The 18,432-nt window shown below is 34.2% G+C and overlaps 1 long non-coding RNA gene across 1 annotated transcript; it reads right to left on the minus strand.

The window, feature by feature from the left end:
* Window positions 1-3,806: 3,806 nt before the first annotated feature.
* Window positions 3,807-6,761, minus strand: LOC145691717 (uncharacterized). The gene is made up of 2 exons (XR_014132512.1): window positions 6,679-6,761; window positions 3,807-4,244 (listed from the first exon to the last, which is right to left on the minus strand). It is a non-coding gene; the product is annotated as an uncharacterized LOC145691717 (long non-coding RNA).
* Window positions 6,762-18,432: the final 11,671 nt, after the last annotated feature.

The raw sequence follows: 18,432 nt of genomic DNA on the forward strand, positions 1-18,432 counted from the left end.
CTATAGCCTATACATTATACTAAAACCAGCTGAAGTTGTATGTCGTATGAAATGCTATTATTTAATCTTTCATTCCATAACCCAATAAAGTTGCTAAAAGTTTTCGTTATTTTTTCTGAAATTGATAGATACAATTCAGCTCACCTTCAGGGCGTTAGTTAATCCTAAACATGTCACCCTGAATTCTAGGAAAAATTCGCAAATATGTTTCCTAAACCTTTCGCCCTTCCCTCTGGCCTAGTGACTAGTGTGTCAGCCTTCGGTGCACAAAATCCGGGGCTCGATTCCCGGTGGTAAGTACTTCAAATTTGGGCACATTACGATGGTTCATATTGCACCTTAAATTGTATAGTCAGCCGACAAAAGTTTTTTCGCGTGGTAAAATTGTTTGGGGATAACACTGAAATATACAACAGTGGTATGTCTGCAACGTACGGATAATTACATTCTTTTTAATTTATGAAAAGTTTACTCAAATTATCCTTCTATTTTGAAGTTATTTTACGAAACTAATTTCATCAAATGACAAGAACCTCTCTCGTTGACTGTACGTCCATTGTTCACGTCTCGTATTGCCAAAGTGCTGAAACCGGACGCTCAGGTTGAACCAAATTCAAAATAACTGATAGGCGTAATAATAATATCTTTATTTTCAGTGCTCCGAACATCTCATAGGCAAAAACACAGCACTGTTAAAACCACTACACAATCAATTACAACAGACCAGACAATTTTATAGTATATAATTAATATAAGAATTGTTGACTCAATAGGTTAAGACCCCTGTTGGAAGGTTATTATATTAAAATTAAAAAAAAAAAAATAAGTTGATTTGTAAAGCAAGATTTAAATTCAAAATATTAAAATTAATAATACACCATTTTCAGTGTTATGCAGATTGAAATTTCATTCAACTGTTATTTAAAACTATTAATCAATCTTGCTTAAAATTACACACCAGAGAGGCGAAACTTCTTGGTCACTTCATTATCATATTTCAACATTGTTTGATTAAAAGATGATTGGAAAAAAATGTTAACGTAAAAGATATACTGAAGGTACGTAAGAACAACAAAATCAGAATTGGCAGTTAGATCCCTCGTTATAAAGTTAAAATAGTTTTATTTTCTTAAGGAATTCTCTGTTATTTTTTCTTAACATGTGATCGTTGTAAATGGTTACAAGACTTTATCAGTCTTCTTAGTATTACACATTTTGAATTTAGTGTAACCAATGTTGATCGATTCCTTACACTATAATTCATCAGTCCTACATCGAAATTTTTAAAGAAATATACTCTACTATTTATTTATTTATTTATTTATTGAACAAATTCCCAGATACAGCGCCACTTTGCCATTTTACACAGAGAAATGTTAACAAAAGACAGAAAGAAACAAGAAAGCTATAACAATAACATAGAAGAGTGTCAAAAAGACTGTAAAAGTAATATTATTCAGTGAAAAATCGTTTATTGTTCTTTCAAACACCGGGTAGCTCGAAAAAAATGTCTACATCAGTTGTTACTTGATTATAACAGTTTGGTATTCTTTTTAAAAAAAATCTCTGTATAACTGCCAATCTAGGGTGGGCAAGATGGAATAGGTGGGTATTCCGGGTTATGCTGGAAGAGACACGCAAGGATAGTTCCTGAAGTAATATTTCCGATCTTAAGTTTTCATTAAATATCTTATGAAGAAATTTCAGATCAGAGATAATACTGCGTACTTCCGGAGTCTGGATATTAAGATGTCGCAAGGGTTCCATTTTAGATAATATTCAAAGTCTGGGATCAGGAAAATGTAATATAGCAATAAAGAAATTGAGAATAGAATCAACTTTGGAGAGATGTGTAGGTGCTGCCATGGCACATACGGGAGGGAAATACCGGTACTCGATCTTGGGAGCTATTACACAATACCATTTCAATAAAAAGAATGTGAATAAAATTCCATTTTTACAATAGTGATTGAAGTCCTCAATAAATTCACCAATATTCGTAGTCATGTGAATAGCAATCCTTTGTCATTTTACAACATACTAAACTTATAAATATTTCTGTAATGCTTCACTTTTGTTTACGAGCGTATTAGATAAATGGCAATAATAATAACTACCTTTTCTCTTTAATAAATCCACGTACTAAAGCTAGCCCATATTATTTCGTTGCGGATGAACTTCGGCTTTCAATCATACGAGAGTATATGCAGATTCGAAACCTATGGTACCAATAGGGCCAGCTCCTTGCGTGATATGCAACCCAAAACACATCAAAGAATTGTGAGATATCTAACATCTGATATATATTAGGGATTTCCAAAATTAAAAATTCTAAATATCCGACTGTCTCTTACCTAGAATTTGTAATCGTTATTTTGTGAAATAACTAGGAGAGGAAAAAGAAATTTAGATATTGATAGTTTACATTCGAAGTACATTAATTATTATGCAGCGTGTTAGTACATATTGTAAAAGTATTTTATGATTGTAATTAGATTCAAAATAATAATATGTTCTTGCTTCTAAAGTAATGTTGGTAACGGTGTGGTTGATTACACTACCCGGACATGGGCGTGCATGTGTGGCGCCAACAGCACAAAGATATGGACCTCTGTTGCATGGCGCCTACTGTATAGGCAGGTGGAGGCAGTTATATGGATTGGGAATGCTTCTGTTGGCATGGACTTGGAACCACAGTGTGACATCCACTGTGTATTTGTAACTGTTAGGGGATCACGTATACCCTTCAATGAAACACTTCTACCCGCACGGAGAGCCATTTCCCAGGACGACAATGCACGTTACCTCCGAGTCAGGACTCCACTTGCTTCGCTTAAGGAACATTCCATGGAGCTGCTGCACATGAATTGGCCGCCAAACTCACTGGATCTTAATCTTATATGTCATGTATGGGATGTTGTGGAACGAGCTCTTCGCACCATGACCGACACGACATGCACCGGCATGGGCTCATTTTGAGATCCATCAGGAATATATGTCAGATCCGCGTGGAAACATATCAGGAACTTAGACTTAATGCCATGCCGTGTCCAGGTCGTCTTTCAAGCAAAAGATGGAACAACAAAGTATTAGGTAGGTGGTCTCAATTCAGTTAACACTCAGTGCAGAATTAAACATTCAGATGTATATATCAGAAGGTTAGAATATGGAACTCGATCTGTAATTATTAATTTTAAAAACATTACCATGCATTTACCATATTAATAAGAGTAATTTTATCCTTATTATGAGAAGAGGATTTGGATTGTCATATAAGGTTACAAAACGAAAAAATATTACGATTATACAATTTACAATTTTTATTTCTTTATTTTTTGTAGATTCGTACTTAATAAATACATTTTGTCGTTCAAGAATAATAAATTAAATTTCTCACAGAAATCACATTTTAATTATTTTACAATTATTTTTTCTAGAAAGTCATAATATCTACAAAGTCTAATTAGCTAATTATTTCTTAATAGTATTACTTGTATTGCACACTATGTGGCTGCAGGCAATTCCATATTTTGTTAACGTAAGGATGTGTGTGTCATGTGCTTTGGGTTTTAGTTTCGTACGGCGGGAGACTTTTCTTTAACTATATCACACATCAAAAGCAATTTCAAAAATATATATTAATACACCCGCATTCACCGATAGTTTCTTATCATATAATACTTAGTATAATGATGTGGTCGATACATAGTGTAGTGGTTAAAGGGTGCTAGTGCATGTTGATTGAAACCTTCCACGAAATTTGTTGTTAATTAACCATAGGTATAATTGGTATTTCTATTTAAAAGAGACATACAATTATGAATAAGTTGACTGTGAACACATTGAAAATTCTTTGTTTTGTTGTAGCTGTAGGATACCTTGTATTCTCTTTATATATTTATATTGGAATTTCTATTGTCCCATATAATATTCTAAATGCATATGTGCTTGCTCCTGTGACCACAAGAATAACCATCCCTGTGAACACCAAGATTAAAGCAATGCTAATTTGTGTTGGGGTAATATATGTTGGATTGAATGTGTGTGTGCTATTTTCGTTTTGACTGCGCTTGATTCATATTCATGTTTTGTGAGGCTTGTTGTTGTTGTTGTCCACCCCCTGCGCCTCCTGCACCGCCTTCGCCGCCTTCACCTCCTTCGTCTTTTCCAAAAAGTTTACTTAAACCGTAGCCGGTAACAGCTCCTTTCAAGAAACTTGTTGGCTCAGCAGATGTTGTCTCAATCTGTGAAAAATAACAGGAACATTTTAATAAAAAGCAATTATTTTTATGGTTCTCAAGAACTATAAAGTAAAGAGTTAAAAATATGATTACAGGCTAAAACTTGTTAAAGAGTCTTCATCCCGGCGAAATTAAAATACCGCTAATTTTACAGTAATTATGTGATATCTTCAAATAGATAGAAGATAATCGAGATATGGAACAAGAGCGCCCTAGACAATATTATTTTGCGTGAGGTACCGTTGTCACAAGTCACCTAGTGGCTTTCCGTTTTCAGCTGTTTAGAAACACGAAAATAAATGCCGATTTTCAAAATGGCTCGAAATCGAAAGCAGATAAGTGAGTCGTGATAACGGTTTCTCAGGTAATATAATATTGTCTAGGGCGCTCGTGTTCCACATTTCGATTATCTTTTATCTATTTGAAGATATCACATAATTACTGTAAAATTAGGGGTATTTTAATTTCGCCGGGGTGAAGATTCTTAATTTCAGCAAGTAATTTTGCAGTACATGCACGTAATCACAAGCTTTTCTTTTCACTGGTAAATATCAACAATATTTGTAGCAATACTGTAAGTAATATTATCAGTAATATTACCGAAAATGTTATCAGCAATATTACCAACGAAACTACCAGCGCATTGCCAATAATACTATCAGCAGTGTAACCAAAAAACTACCGGCAACAGTACCAATAAAATTACCAGCAAATTACCTATAGTAGGAGCAGCAACATTATTAAAAAATATTACCAGCAATACTTCGTGTATTACAACGAAACTACCAGGAAAATTACCAGAAACAATGAAAAGAACTTCAATTCCGACAGTTATAGTGTTCGCAATGAATCGTGAAGTGTAACCTAGATCTAGCAATTTCAGCATTCAATAGAACGCGAGGATGTGCCCCGGTCGTCAACCCCTATCCACTAAATTTTGCCATGTGGTCTCTCGCGCTATACGAAGACAGTACAGTGTTGTCAGATTGCCGCTAAGTTTCGTTTTGTTTATGTGCTGTTTTTTTGTCGCTCGTTACCCATGTCTTGTACTGTAAGTTTAACAATATTGTTAATGTACTTCTGCTGTTCCGCATTTTCTCAAGTGTGCGTTCGGAAAGCAGCTCCGTAAATCGTGCCGAATTCTTCCGATGTATCACGCGTGAGGCAAAGCAATTCTATGATTGGTGTAATGCCCAGGCTTTACGAGTCCTCATGGTCATTATAGTGTTTGGAATGATTTGTTCAAAAGGGAGAGAGACAGTTAGGGGTACATATACTACAGACGAAATTGCTTTCTTGTTCGTACTCTGCCTATGTTCTACTGCGTAGATTATAAGCATTAAGCACCACAGAGCTCACAATTGAACTTAGAGCACTAAAGAATTTTCTCACACCGTACTGTGATAAATGGGGATAAAGCACGATCAAATTCCGTTCCTTAACAATATAATAAATAGGGATTAAGTAGATCAGGTATAATGCATCCTTAGAATAAAATGGGAATAATTTGCCAAATAGAATTTGAATACGTTTTAGCAATTCCTTTGCTTTATTATTATTATTATTATTATTATTATTATTATTATTATTATTATTATTATTATTATTATTATTATTATTATTATCATTAATGATTTGTGTATTTTGTTAGAATTTAGCGTTTCTAGAAAAAACGAAAAAAAAATACAGTTTAGCAGTAACTTTCCATATTGTTTTGTTTTTATGGCAAAACCGCAGATTAAACTTTACACATTCTGTATCACCAATATATTTAGATAATAGTAAATTAAGATGGGCCATCTACGCTGTTCCTGTAGCTCGATTTTCGGTGAGCGAGCATTGAAATTTGAACGCCTGACCGTGGTTCGAATTCCACTTTAAACTATAGGTCCACGTCCTGTATAGCATGGATACTGAAAAGATGCGCTCAACTTCAATAAACCAATAAATAATAAAATACATTCTGATCCTAAAATCTTGATTCTTTTTGTTTATTAAACTTATGGACTTAAAATGGAATTACTCTTTTGTCAGAAAAATAATAAAATTATTTTTTAATAATTTGTCTTAGTGGCGTACGCAAAGGGGGGTTTCCTGGTTTTAATTCCCTTGAGCAAAATATACTCTAAAAAGTAGCCATTTACAATATTAGTGTAAGAAGGTATAAACACATGAAATTATATGAGACCTCCCTCATAGCTAGCGCACGCGCTTTTGGTTCGGGAAATCCTGGTTGTATTCCCGGTTGAATCGGATTCCACGTTAAGCTGTAGCTCTGCGTCTCACATAATCTCGCTGCTGAAAAGGACACTAAACTCAAATCCAACATGAAATGATATGAATTTTGGAACTTGAACCCTCCTCCCTTCCTTAATGAAATTCTGCCTACGTTATTGGTTAGTTTTATTCTTGAATAAGTACTCATTTTCTAACTTACCTGACTACAAACGTATACGAACGTAACTGCGAATAATAATTTTGTGAAGACCATCGTGGTGTGTGTGTATCTCTTTAAGTATCTGAAATATAAAATACAGTATACATATTAAACTTCCTCTTTGATAATAAACATACATTTATATTTACATATTTATACTATGAAGTCTAATAGAGGAAACCGGGGGAAATTCAATAATTACAAATATGAGCAAAGGTGTGTTTAGCTGTTGGAATCTAATACAGTTTAGTTGATTAAAATAAAAAGATGTACCAATCGTCGATCCATAATTAAAATTGGTTATAGGCAAGCGCATATACTTTAGGTGCACGAGATACTGGTTTAACTTTCAGTGAAATAGCACTGAACACACTGCAAGATTACGTTTTAATTACAAATTTAGTTCTAACGTTAAATAGAAACCAATGAATCATCCGGCTGTAGATATCAAGATTGTTAATTTCTTAAGTTGAGTTAATAGTGTGCTTTCACTTTTTCTATCCTATTATTCATAAAAGCTAATGTTTCTTGCAAGAAATTCAAAAGGGCTTCCAAGCAGGTCAGATATTCTATTAGATGACGATTTCGAATCGCGTGAGGGGCCGCGGTGGCTCAGTGGTAGAGCGTTCACCTCTGGTGCTTGGGGTTCCGGGTTCGATCCCAGTCCCCGCCAACTGAACTTTGTGGTGGACAAACACCGTGTGCGTGGGTTTTCTCGGGGTTCTCCAGTTTCCTACCACTTTCTTCATTCCACCATTTCATTCATTTCTCATAATCACCGTCTCCTTTAGCCTAACCGGCATAACCGTGGGACGTAAAACTCAAAGATTTCATTCATTTCATTTCGAATCGCGTGACGTGTTGTCAGCATACGACAAATTCAGTAGCCGTTCTCGGTGAATTTCCCGACCTCAGTCTGTTGATCTTCCTTTCTGCTAGCCACCCCAAAATTCCTTACTACTCTTAATGAACGATACAGTCCCTACCATGTAGTTTTCAAAAATGATCATACAAACATCTATTGTTCCGACCACGCGGTTAGGGTATTGGAAAACTTGTACTCTTCATGTGTTATATGATTATTGTATTAACAAATATAATGAATATAAGTATGGTGAAACATGTTGACCACTATTAGGTACATTGAAAACTAACCTAGTTATTCAGAGAGCCACTTTTCATATATATATATATATATATATATATATATATATATATATATATATATATATATATATATTGAATCTAAAACTCTTATAGATCACTACAAGCAGTTTTAATGCAACCATTAGTTATTATTTACATTTCATTTGAATTAGATTAATATGAATATAAAATAATGTTAAGTAAAAATATTTGTGAATTATTCAAAATCTTATGTAATTTTAGTTTGCCATTTGCACACTATGGTTTGAAAGTTTAAATTTCAGCGTGCTAATAAAATAGTAAATTTTAGGAAATACTCAAAATAACTATTCTGTCTCACTCTTCTAAGCAACAAAACACTAAAGGCAATCCATTGTGTATTTGGGACACAGTTACATTCGTTGTTGACCAGCAAGCAACGAAATACATAGTTAAATAACTAAAGATTTCTCCTGTTGCCTTATTTTCTTACCTCCAAGATTGCGACATGAATCCGATCATCATGCGTTTTTAAATGTCCTTCAAACTTCTCAAAAAGAATAACATTTGAATACGCGATGGAAACACAAGGCATCAAAATCCGTCTGGATTAAACTACCAAACGTTTTGCAATATATAGAATGTGAATAAGAAGCCTTAATGGCACCGATCTATTCATATACTTGCCGATAATAGATATACGAGCAGTACAGAATACACTCTTCTGCTGTATTGTTAACTCTATTTTATCTCATGTGAATGTGTTCGGATGAATAATATCTATTTACTGATGTACCGGTATGTGTCTAATTTTCGGTCATGGGATTTTAGGTAGTTTAGTGAGTTTTTCTTTTGTTGCTAATTTGGCCACCTTGTGGCTAAATCTAGCCATTCTACATGCTATTTAGCCAGTAAAAATATAATTTTGCTATTATCTATGATTTCGGCCAATTTTGCTTTCAAAATTACAAATTTCTAGTCCTTTGTGCTTAGCGATATTTAAATACCTTTTCCAGTAATAACTTGTAGAACAGTATGAGTAAAACCATAATAAAATGTAATTTGCCGTTTTGCTAATGCTTACATTGCCACACCACAATCTATCTTACATATCTTGTATATCATTCTCACTTACTAGTATGGTCTCGGTAAATTGGGTTTCTGAAAATTCCACTATTCCCATAGCCAATTTTAACGCTCAATTACTTTACGAATTTTGAGTGTACTGTATATTTGGTATGGATGGTATGTTTTTAGTGTTATCTTCCATTGATAGTGCAACCTACATGAAGTAAACACGACCGCACAAATTGAGGACGAAGAAAGGAGTTGAAAGGTTTTGTGGCACATCGACAATGATGCTAAAAAGAGTCACTGTAAATATTTAAAACATTGAAGTACTTTTTGAAAATAAATTGAAATCTTTCAGTTTAACGTCGCACGATTATGCCCGTTAGGCTAAGGAAGATGGATAATTAAGGCAAATGGATGACTTATGGAAGAATTCATACGATTAGAATGTGAGAGGAAAGGAGAATATCCCTAGTAAATCCACGGATACGATGTTGTTCGCAGCCAACTTACTTGAGAATCGAACCAGGATCCCCACACACCAGAGATAAGTGCTTTTTTACTGAGATACCATGCCCCTACTTTATTTGACAATACCAGGATGATTAATGCAGTACGTTTTAGATGTACAGTAAAATTAGGAAATATTCTTAAATTCTGATATGCATAAATTTAGGTTTTAGCAATTTTAGTTATATTTTGTGAGTCATTTAGCTATTTTCTAAAGGTACCTATTGACAATACTGAAGCTGATTTCAGGCAAATTTAGACCACTAAAAACCTTTTACTATTATATTTAAATGGACATCTATTTGATGACTATTCGTTACCTGAAATTATACCGTACCTTGTGTTTTCTGTTCTTGTGTTAAGTCAGGAGACGGTTTTGGAACTGACGTTAACTTGTTTTGAAATCTTTTTATATACTGCTGCCCTATTCGTGCTTCATGTACGTTGACCTGTTTTTTCTTGAATCCCTGAATCAATGAGGATCAATCAGTGAACATAAACATTACCTTCACCTCACAATATATTTAAAAGAAAAAGAAAAAGAAAACGTAGAACAGGTTTTCTTCAATAATTTTTCATATTGATAATACCAATAAACTGTAAATTCAGACGTTTCCTTATCGGAAGGTACTATTATGACGTTAGTTAGTTCAAGGGCATTTTTATCCATGGATATGAAGGTTTCTAGGGTAAGCTTTTTACGACAAATTTTGTTATTAAGGTTTTGCTGCTATAAATGTATTTCTAAGCTTTTAAAAATGACATATTCATTTGCACGCTATATTTTTTTCACCGTTTGTTTGTTTATGCGTGTTGTTTGCTTCTAGTGACCAATTTTTTCTCCTTATCTTAATATAGTCTGCTGTTCGTTTTGCTTAAGTATCATATCCAAGGACACACGTGGAAGTAGCCCATTAATCTTAACCGTTGATGGTTTAAATTGTTTTTCTTCTTAGTAATTATAAAAATCTGTTAGATTATTCGATAATTGTAAATTGCACTATTACAAGTATAACATTTAGAAATATGTTGTGTTTATAAACATATGATGCAGTCTGCTTCAGAAGCAGACATTTCTATTATTATTAAGATTCAAGATTATAGATCAAGATAAGGATTCAAGATAAGGATTATAGGAAAGCCTCACAGAACATTTCTATCCATATATAAATGAAAGTGACCATGTTTGTGACTTCCTACCCCTTGAACCACCCGATCGATCTCGTTCAAATTTTCAATATATATGAGGTTCAAACTGGCATGGTTTTTGTAATTTTATCTTGATGGTGCAATTTAGGGAAGGAAGAGATATTTAAAAATGTCTGAAAATGGCTTATATTAGTGTAGTATCCATAGTTTTGGGGGTCGCTGAGATGAATAGTGATACTTCCTATGCCGTTTAAATAAACATTCAGCCCCGCAACTTGAGGGAAGGGAAGCAGGAGATACATACAAATGATCGTAAATGATCCACATTAAGACCGAATCCATAGTTTTCGAGGTCGATGAGATGAACAGTAACACTTTCGATGTCAGTCCTTTATTCAATCCTTTATGATAAACTAAAACGTATTTTGCAATATTGTATGAAAATCATATATATATATATAGCTATATATACGACTATCGTGAAACGCGTTTCTTAAATCGAGGAAAGAGCGGGTATTCACTCTCTCATTTAGGAATAATTTTAAAACCAAGCATTGGGGATCCCCTGGAAATCTCTGACAAATACAAGAAATATTTCCCCCCAAGTTATCGTCGTGACAATATGGATTATTCAAATGTCCTGAAAGGAAATATACGTCATAATTCTTCAATATTAAATACAGTATATATGTCATATATTAATTAGGAAAATTAACATGGAAGATACTTTTAAAGTTTGTGTGAGGGGTCGGAGGAGTAATTTACCCTTTAATTCTTCGAAACATCTTAACATACGAGTAGTGAGGTTAAGTGGGATGGCTCAACGAACATACAAATGATATACGCACACCATATAAGAATGTAGCACCAAAATCAAATTATTTTAGAGGAAGTTAACGAGGGAACTTATTATCTCTTAATATTTTAACAAGAAAACATCAAAGTTTGAGAGGAAATTACTCCTTTTTACCAGCTTGCTATTGGCCGATTTCAATCATAAACAATGGTACAGATAGGTATTGTATAACGAAAATCACATGTATACAGGGTGATTCAAAAACGGGAAATTTTGAAAATTAAATAATTTATGAAAACATTTAAAAATATTTATCTCAATTAATAGTAAAAATAATGCCATTTTGGAATACATACAGTGCAATTTTAGTAATGGGTGGCTACTGGTTACTATTTAGTACCAAACTGTTGATCATTCTCTTTGTATTGATCAACACCAATATCAACCCTCTATGTCTTCCCGTTTACGAGATATCTGCCAAAAAGTTTCCGATTTCGGGAGATTTAAGGAGCCGTATCTGGGGAACCGTAAGTCATAGGGGGATGATCAATCCAAAGAGGATGGCAATCATTTTCAGTCCAAATAGCATCCGGTGGTTAGTGGCCAAGCCAGTGGCCATCCCTTACTAAATTGTACTGTATGTACTGTAAAATGGTAATATTTTTACTCAGGGGTACAAGTGGATGTGAAAAGGAAGGGGGGTGGTATGTAGCGGCATGATGTCACGCCGTTCCCCTGCCTATCTTTGCCCATTGTAATTTTTTTTAGTAACTGGGGGAACGCCGTATGTATTTTTGGGAGTTGATGAGACGGAGTTCCCTCGCGTTCTTACTCACTTTTAATCCTGTTTTTAGTATTGAATAAGATAGATAATTTATTTTGTTTAAAAATTTCATGAAATTATTTAATCTTCAAAATTTCCCGTTTTTTTGAATCACTCTGTATAATAGTTTATCAAAATCAAATCATGTTTACCTACCTAATGCTGAAATATTGTTTTGGAAAAGTATGTGTAAATTTGCAATATACAGTGGATTTTACCTCCCTTTCATCCTGTTCTTTTTAACGGATTTTAACACCAAACCAAAACAACAACAAAGTCATTAATTTGGTGAGAGCTGGGTACATCAATTCATTAAAATCAAGTAAGTAAATAAGTTTATTGAGGGTGATCGTCAAACACAAGACGAACTATCCCATTATCCATCGGTCTCTTCGACTCGTTGGCAGATACTACTTGTTTAATTTCGAAAGGGAAAGAGTATGGTGGTTCAGTGGTAGAACGGTTTTTCTCTGGTGTGTGGGATTCCAGGTTCGATCCCAGGTCACGTAAATTTGTGGTGGACAACATCGTGTCTGTGGGTTCAGCCGTTTTCTCCCACCTTCTCATTCCACTAGTTTTTTCATCATCATTCATTCGGCTTAATCATCCGTTTTCTTAAGACTAACGGGTATATGCGTGGGACGTTAAGCTTAAAGAAACTTGGTGCTTAATTGAATTCGATTTATTAATTTTTAAATCCCTGTTCTATTGGCCATAGTAAAGGTTTGTGTTCCCAATTCTGGTAGAATACCAACGTGCAGTAATATTTTTTTTTCTTATTTAAGTTGGTTTCAGAAGTGCAAAAAATCAAGACTGCACTTTGCGAGGTCAAACACAACACTTCCTTGACTGCATTTTTCTGCTTATCACTTCTTTTGTACGATAAATATTTGCTTACCAGGAAGAACTTGGTGACCTCTTTCATAATTAATATTTTTTTCGCTATGATTAATATCTAACTAGAGCGCGCTTACAATTCAACAAATTATTGAAGACAAGTAATATTGTTTATTGCTACTTGTTTTTCATAACTATAATGCTATCACCGGTAGGAAACAAATAGGCCCACGACATATATATATAAACATATACATACAAACATATCAGGTTATATATATAACCTCATAGGCTTGTTATGTTGATAATATTTTTACGAAATCGGTTTCCAGTTTTAAGAAGAGATTTAGGGTATAAGTGGAACAAATCATAAATTTTATACAAAATCCTTTCTCGTTGTGTTAGTTGTATTCAAATAGACCCTACAAGTAGGTTTCATTTGAAAGATTCAAAATTGCAACACGAAACTTAATTTTCAGTTAAGAGGGTCAAGAAAGTTGCAGTCTGTGTAAGCCCTCATAATATGAACTTGTAATAATTGTAATGCAAGAATCAAACATTATCATAATAGTTACTAACTACCTCTATGGTTCGATGGTCTATGGTTCGATGCCGCGTTCATAATAGCTCTCCAATCACTTCTGTTCTTAGCCAGCTTGATCCAATTTCTACTTTGTATTCCTATTTCTACAAGATCCATCTTAATATTGTCCTTCCACCTGCGCCTATGTCTTTATAATGGACGGTTTACGATTGCATTTCCAATAAGAAACTTTCAAAGTGTTCGTACTTTCTTCCATTCTGACTACATGGCCTAAACACCTAACCTTCGTAGACTTAATCATCTTGATCATAATAGTTATAAAAATCTAAAAATAGTAACTTATAAGCGAACTTAGTAAGCTATTAGCATACACTCAAATGTTCAAATGGATACGCTGTAAGCTATACGTAGTTCCAAGTTGACGTCCTTTGCCAATATTTACTTTTAAGTTTTTCTAGATCCAAGTAAAGATTTGCTCCGTAGTAAACTCAACTCTATTACGCAAATATCAAAGTACGGATGTTCACGGGACGAACTTAGGACTATCTCATCTCGTCTCGAAAACGTATGCCTATCCCCTCTCGTCTCAAGGCGTTCTAGCTAGAAATTTTGTTTTAATATAGAGTCAATGTCACAAAAACATGCTCTATAACTTTATTGAAACCAAAAGTAGAAAGAATCTATCATATCCTATTTACACGCTGGTAAAGCTGAAACGGTAATACGTAATGAGATGTTAAAGCGTTCAAAAACATGTTTATTCGCATATGCCGTCCACCTTTTTCTCTCTGTAGAAGTAGAAGTGACAGGAAGATACTACAAGTTACGGTTTCTTTATTAACGTCCATAAAGGTAAAGTTGGAGAAAGATTACGAGAAAGATTAATATGGGTTCCACAATTCAACCCAGACCTTATTTTTTTTTTCATTGAAATTGGAAGTACTAGATGTGTCAGGTGTTATTTCAGTATTGAATCCACGTAGTTTGGAAATCTACCATGGTGAGACGAAACCCATGTATTTTCTTTTTAATGGCCTGCAGTTATAAAAGTGAGATTCGTTTCACAGTGGTGAAACTACGATAGGCTTGCAAATTATGCGAACTCAGTACTCAAACTTGAAGTAGTACATCTATAAATTTCAGTTCGCCTAATGCGGGAGTGGAATTTACTCTTGGGATACAAAAGACATATCAAAACAGCGATTTCATGTTATCACTTTTCGTATGAAGATTACTACTCAAACCGGAAGTGGTATTAGATTTCGTCCGTGGTTTACATTATATCACTTACCGTATGAAAATTACTTCTGAAACTGGAAATGGTGTTACATTTCATACGTGATTTTCATATTCGCTAGTACGTACCAGTGTGAACAGCTTTTCTAATTTTTATATATATATATATATATATATATATATATATATATATATATATATATATATATATATATATATATATATATATATATATGAAAAAGTAATAATTTCCCCATGAGGTCCACGTTAGCAGACATTTTACCTGATCCCTGTTCTGAAAATTGCAACTTGTCTCCAGACAGCAAAGCTGCTTGGAAGAAAAAGATGGCCGATGTTGCGGGAAAAAACAATACAGGACAAGTCAAAATGATGAACCCGATTTCAGACATCTCTGAAATTTAATAAACATAAACATAAACATAAACATAAACATAAACATAAACATAAACATAAACATAAACATAAACATAAACATTGTGAGACATGAGCTTCGACAGGTTAACGTTCAAAGTTTAGTTTCCGCTTTAGTGTTTTTACTTGTTACTGCTAAGACTGAGCAGAAGGCAGTTGAGAAAAATAACAAAGACTGGAGAATAGAAATCTTCTGTGTGCTTGGTTATCACGTAAACAAATCTATGATTATTGTCCAATGACATTTCCGTATCAGATATTGGAGAGACCCACTTACAGGGAAGGCCGTTCGAACCACCACTTTCAACAATATTGCATAATCGGCGTACCCACAACACAGCAGCCATTGTTGATAGAGACCGCAACATCCTACAAAAGGTTTGTGCAAGAGATAGACTATCTTCTTGATGTGTGCCGTGTTATAGGAGCTGCTAACATAGAACACTTGTAATATGTTTGAACACTTGTGATATCTTTCTTAGCAGAGGGAACAGGAAAACCCCAAGAAAACCCCCCACATGGTGTTTGTGCACCACAAAGTTAACTTTATTACATTTCACAAAGGAAATGTCTGAAATCGGTCCATCATTTAGGCTTATCCTCTAGATATCGATCTACTAGCCAAATGTCCTTACTTTTCTTCTATTTTGAAGAAGAACTACTAAAGCATTATGTAAAATTTTATGTATATACCAAGTTTCTAAAGAAACCGTTAAAGTTTTTTTCTTCCCCTTTTCCTTACGGCCAGCACTATTTTGTGCACTGGTGAATTTTTGGCATACTTCAGATATTGGGTTTGACCATGGCTGCACTAGAAGAACAAAGCAGGAGACGGAACATGTTCTTCGGGTGCTTAATGGGTTATATGCAGTGGCGTAATTAGGGGGGGGCTTCCGGGCTTAAGCCCCCCCCCCGAAATTTTACTTTCTATAGTAAAGTATATTAAATATCTTGCAGAATTTTCACATTTTCAGGCAAAGCCCCCTCCCGAAACAAATTCGTAAATACGCCACTGGTTATATGGAAGTACTTCTAGCTATCTTTTACTGCTTTTGCTCTATGGAAATCCGTAGTGAAACCGGAACAAGTAATAAACAACTACAATTTCTAGTTTTGTAACGAGATTTAGGTGAAGATGGTATGTTTTCTTGAGACACTGAATCGATTTCAAAAAATCTTGTTGCTATATAATTTATAACGTATTTGTCTATAGCAATCGACTTTGTAACTGGAATTTCTTAATTTCTACCCCTTCTCGTTTGAATGGAGAATTAACGGAAGCAAATAATCTACTCTTGGGACGCTGAATCGATTCCAGTAAACCATTCATCGATATATCATATTGTTTTTCCCCGATACCTTTTGATAAATAACCAGACAGACATTGCTATTTTATAAGACCTTTGACACTTATTCATATTGATGTAGTTTAGTATTGGTAATTTGGTGTGGTTGGTAGTTTGATTTAATACAACTGGGAAGATATTGTATGTAATGCTTTTTGTTTATCATGTATAGCACCACTCGATGTTTTTAAAAATAACTTCAAATAGCGTCGGATGGCGCTATTATTTGTTTTCTAGTTGATGCAGCTACATGATAGAAGACCAGTTCGTACAACACCAAAACTATAATTAGCAGCATTTCCATAAATATTCTCCCTAAATAATTTGTTGTGAATTAAAAAACATCTCTGCGTTGTGGTGGACTGACACTTCTTCTTTTGGCGAGTAATAAGAACTTTTGATATCATTCATATATAATTCCCATTTTACCACCAATCATACATCTTACTGTGTAATGAAGCGAATTGGTTTCAAATCATTCACTAACCATTTTCTTTTCTTTTTGTTTTTATTTTCTTGGAGTAACCTGTTGTCTCTTCTACTTTTACGAATACTTTCTAATTAAGTCCAGTCATCATACGAAACTTAAGAAAAAATCATACAAGTAAAGGAATTCGTATGAACATTCTACAGAGCATTCTGATTTAAACTCTATAAATTCCCCTAAAATAAAACTTGTGCTTATGCCTATAAAATGGGTTTTCCTATGACATCTAGCAATTGTCTGTAGTAGGATAATAATGGTGGTAAATTTTTAAGATTTAACGTTCAAAATTCCCTTATGAAAGCTACACATTATTCCAACGAAAACAAAAGGAATAATTACTTGCAGATTTTGTAATTGTGCTTTACATTAACAACTTCACAAGAGCGTTTACAAACGGAACTGTTTTCACCATTCCATTTCCAGCAGAAAATTCTGCTATACATCTTTGAAATGATAATAAATCAGGGATTGAGTTGATATACAATTGTCGTTCATAGTGTTTAATATAATGAATTAACGGAGGAAATTTTTGGAATTTTCACTATAACAATTTCCCTCTTCTTGAATTATTGCTGTTATAGAAAGACAACATTGCATAGAAACAAGATCAAAATATTCTAGATATCCACTGTTAGATATTAAACATATTTTTATCATGTCAGTCCGACAAGAATTAGGATGAAGGGATAAAAGAGGCACGGGGGACGGCGTGACGTAATGTGTCCCGCTACCTTTCCAGATTCAATCTTTGCCCATTGTATTTTTTTTAGAAAGTGGGAGAACGCTACAGATATTTTCTGGAAGTGGGAGGACGGTTTGCCCCCGCGTTCCCCTGCACTTTTACCCCTGATCGTATTGTAATATAAGAAAGAGAGAATGAAATGTCATCAAGAAGGCTTTAGGTCATTTCTGATTTTTGTTTGAAAAGTTTGGAAGATCTTATTATTGGGCTGATTCATCAGTGCGTTTCATTTGGAAGCAATGGATACATTTCTGATTTGAGACTTGAAGTAATGAAATAATGGATTTGTGATGTCTTCCATCACATAATTCAGGTAGTTCTGGGATGCCTTTACGGAAAAAAAAATCTCGAAGGCTTGGGCGCATAGAAGTCATATATGAATTTTTGTACTCATCATTGTTTTCAAAGGATGTGTGACGAGGCGCAGTCCACAAGAACTAGAAAATATAATTTGTAGGAGCCATACCAGGGTAATACACAGGATGAGTGTTGCATTTAAGCTGCTGATGTGCAACGGTTGTCATGTATGTGATATGTAGTCTTTTTGTTTCCTATTTAGATGATAATGGATGGATGGTTGAGGATGAATGTATGATCTTATTTCTTGATCACACGTTGAAGTTGTTCACAATATACAGCAGTAGTGATGCTACCAT

The sequence above is a fragment of the Thermobia domestica genome, chromosome 8 (assembly GCF_964235325.1).
Source record: "Thermobia domestica chromosome 8, izTheDome1.hap1.1, whole genome shotgun sequence".
Classification (NCBI taxonomy): Eukaryota; Metazoa; Arthropoda; class Insecta; order Zygentoma; family Lepismatidae; genus Thermobia; species Thermobia domestica.